Consider the following 4,015-nt stretch of genomic DNA (forward strand, 5'->3'; position numbering starts at 1 on the left):
TCTTGCCCTCTGAATGGAGTCAACAAAAGGATTGTTTGGTACCGATTAATAAAGACATGGCAGTAAAGGGCCTGACTAACCGCTCTGGAGCGCTCTCAGGTTTGACTCAGGATCCTGCAAATCATGGGGAGACACTACGTCGTCCTGCTGCCTGGTTGCACCCCTCTAGCTCCTACCCGCACCTTTGCAGGGAAGGCGGAGGCCACTGGCGCTCATATCCCATTGTCTGTGGAGCAAAGGCAGCGAAGGGCTCGCTCCCCTAGTGCCTGGGAAGGGGCGTTCTGTACGATTAAGGCGAGAAAGAGGCGGGGCCTCGCCTGGGGATCCGAGGAATGAGGGGGGAGTGCGGGTAACCGCCGAGAGCGGGGCCGAGGTGCGGGTGGGGGTGGGGCACCGGGACTCACGTGCCCGCGGAGAGGGCCTAGGAGGGCGGGGTAGGGTCGCAATCGAAGCTCCGGGAGGGGCACGTGGTGGCCGGGAGGCTGAGGCGGGGCGCTCCAGGCGGGGCGGGGAGGGAGGTCCCGGAGTGGGGTGCAGAAGCGCAGGGTGGGGGGGAGGTCGGCGACTGGGATGAGGGAGTGGCTGAGGCGCCGTGGGAGGGAGGTGAGGCGGGGGGATGGCGGGGAGCGGGGGCGGCTTCTGCAAACGCAGCTCTGGCTCCAGGTCGGCTTTCATCACTCAGCCCTGCAGTCCCATGCAGCCGGGATCATCCTCTGCCTCGGACTCTGTCTGACGCATCTTTAGCTTAAATTGACCCTGCTTGTGCCTAGTCTTTCTCTTAGTCGCTGGTTCTGGCCTGCTACGTCTCTGGGGCTTCTGACCTCAGTCTGCATCTCTTCCCTCTGTGCTATCACTAAGCGCTTTCTCTCTTTACTCCCTCTTTGTCTCAGCTCAACCCTTCCTCCTTCGCTCTTCTCTGTTCAGTGCCCCCAGATCACTGAACATCCCCCTCTCGTGGTCTTGTTACCGTTAAAATCAAATATCCATTTCTGGGCAGGGGTTGTTGGGAATGAAAATTCCCTAGGGAGTCTTCCAGATTTGGCCTGGGGCCTGGCTGGGGCTATTCTGGGTCCTGGGAGAGAAGCCGCACATCCGGACCTGCTGAACAGTGGCCTCTGGGACTCCCTGGGGCGGTGTGGGAAGGTGCGGCTCACTTTCTGGGAGAGAAGGAATTCTCCCAGGCCCATCAGGCTTTGCCTGGCTTGTTAGACTTTCGACTCTTTCTCCAAGAGAGCCCCTTGCCCTCCGTGGAGAACCAGTTAAGCACTGCCACCCCCCCACCCCCCACCCCCGCATCACAGCCTTAATCCCCTTATTTTAACCGGTTCAGGCTACCCAAGCTGGTTTATTTCAATTTATTTTCTGCCTCATTCAATCTGCTCAGAGTGGCTCTATTTGGCCAGTAGACATGGCCCCAACCTTGACTCTAAGCCCACTTTGGGAACTGGTAAAAAGAGAAGCAAAGTCTGCAAATCCAGACCCTGGCTCATCCACTGCTCTTCTTTCCAAGGAAGAAGATGTCCAACCTTTCCTTCCAAGACCAGAGCAGTTTCCACCTTCGAAACTGTGACATCCTTTTCACCTCTTTTTAGAATTCATATGAATTTTGTACTTGCTTTAGATATCTCTTACACGTTTGAGTCAAATTGCTTTTTACACTTAAAAGACTGCTATGTAGTTTTTTGTTGTTGTTGCTGTTTGGAGTTTTTGTTTGTTTGTTTGTTACCAGGGATTGAACTTGGGGGGGGGGGCATTCGACCACTGAGCCACATCCCCAGCTCTATTTTGTATTTTATTTAGAGACTGAGTTGCTCAGGGCCTCACTTTTGCTGAATCTGGATTTGAACTCTCCACCTTCCTACCTCAGCCTCCATAGCCTCTGGGATTACAGGTGTTTGCCATCAGGCCTGGCCAAAGCCATGTTTTTAAAAAGCAGTGACAATAATTTCAAATAGAACAAAGAATACACATTAAAAAGGAAGATACCCTCCCATCCCTCATTCTCCTCTCCAGAGGACACATCTGCTACATTCTTTTTGTGTGTGTGTGAGCTCTATTTTTTGTTTGTTTGTTTTGTTAACAATCTACCAAAAATAAATTCAAATGAAATGACAGAAACATTTGCAAAAAGCTACAGAATGTGAAGAAAACTATAATAGGGGGAAAAAATAGGTTAATGACTGCTTGAGTGAAGCTATATGCCCAGCTCCAGGGGAAATTTTCTTTGCATGGAGAATGGACTGAGTAAAGCTTTAGATATGAGTCCAGTGGTATTGAGACTGAGGAACTTCTGCTTCTCTGCTTGATTCATTTCCCTTTAAAAACAGGCATTCTTCTCTGCATAGTTTTTTTTTTTTTTTTTTTTCCTTTTAAGTTTTCATCTTTAATGAAATGACTGGAAATAACACACATTTCTATGATACTAACCCTGTAGTTTTTGGAGTAAGATAGACAGAATTACAACCATAATTACTATGAATGCCAATATTTCAAGAAATAATTTCTATTACTTGGCAAACAAGATCAAGAAAGTGACCATCAAACAAGAAACTCATAGCTTCAGACAAGGCAAATCCCAGGACAGCATATGAGAACAGATGCTGCTTCAGCGAAGGTTTCTGGCATAACCAATGATAAGGCTGCCAAAGACTATTCCAATACTAGCACCAGAATCAGCCACTGCTACTGTTGCAGCACCTGCACCAATAAATTTGGCATTAGTATCAATGTCTCTGCTAATTGCACTCGTCTGAAACTCCCTTTGGATTAGCTGACATTCACTATTCTGGGCCCCATTAAAAACTGTAGAGTGCTCTCCAGGTCTAGGCCCTGGTTGAGATAACAATGATACAGAAATTGGTCTGTGTGCAACTCCACATCCAGCTTGGATCAGAGTGGAGGTGCAGGTGAGCTTAGGGAAGAACATCTTAGACTCTTCCCATGGTGGGGCTGGAGGATCTGGGTGACAGGTGACATGAACTCCTCTCCCACTTCCTCTCCTCTGGAGGTGCTAGCAGAGGTTGATGGAGTAGGACACTTTTTTTAATAGAACATTTGGGACTTGGGATGTAACTCAGTGGTGGAGCACTTGCCTATATGTGAGGCCCTGAATTTGATAAAAAAAAATTTAGACTGTTTCCGTCACCCTAGAAAGAGACCCCATTTCCCCTCAAATCTCCTTGCTGCAGGAAACCATTAATCTATTTTCTGTTTCTATAGGTTTCATACAAATGAAGTCATGCAGTATGTAATCTTCTTTGACTGACTTCTTTCATTTAACCTAGTTTTCAATTTTTTTTTTTTACATGTTGTAGCTTGTATTAGTACTTTGTTCCTTTTTTTGTTTCTTTCTTTTCTCTCTCTCTCTCTCTCTCTCTCTCTCTCTCTCTCTTTTCTTTCTTTCTCTTTCATTCTCTTGCTTTCCTTTCCTTTTCTTTCTTTTCCTTTCCTGGTGCTGGAGATTAAACCGAGGGGTGCTCTACCACTGATCCACAACTCCAGCCCTTCACTGTGTTTTGATTTGCATTTTGTCAATGGCTAAGGATTCAAGGATGTTTTGTAAGCTGAATTTGAAATTACAGTTGTCTTTTTGTCCAATTTTCATTCTCACCTGATATGAAGACTGGAGGACTTAAAAGTCTCCGCTCATTCTTCATTTCCCCCCCAACTGCACAGTGATACCCTCTGCACTGTAATTATGGCTAGCTACCCTATCATTTAAGGCTTCTTGGGTACAGTTGGGCTCTGGACACTATGTGGGTGCTGTGGATACACCAAAAAAGCAAGATCCTAGCGTAATGGGTAAGGATGTGGCCCTAGATTCCAATCCTTTCTCACCTTCCAGCAATGACCTTGGATGAGCTGCCTTACCTTGCCCATCTCTAGTTTCCTTGTCTATGAAATAAGGTTGTGCTGGGTGCAATGGCACATGTCTGGAATCCCAGCTATTCAGAAGACTGAGGCAGGAGGATTGCAGGTTTGAGGCCAGCCTGAGCATTTTATTTTATTTTATTTG

The 4,015-nt window shown here is 47.3% G+C and overlaps 1 pseudogene; it reads right to left on the reverse strand.

Annotated features, from left to right (window-relative positions):
* Window positions 1–212: 212 nt before the first annotated feature.
* LOC124979311 (uncharacterized) lies at window positions 213–2,926 on the reverse strand (annotated as a pseudogene).
* Window positions 2,927–4,015: the final 1,089 nt, after the last annotated feature.

This window comes from Sciurus carolinensis, chromosome 3, assembly GCF_902686445.1.
Source record: "Sciurus carolinensis chromosome 3, mSciCar1.2, whole genome shotgun sequence".
NCBI classification, from domain to species: Eukaryota; Metazoa; Chordata; class Mammalia; order Rodentia; family Sciuridae; genus Sciurus; species Sciurus carolinensis.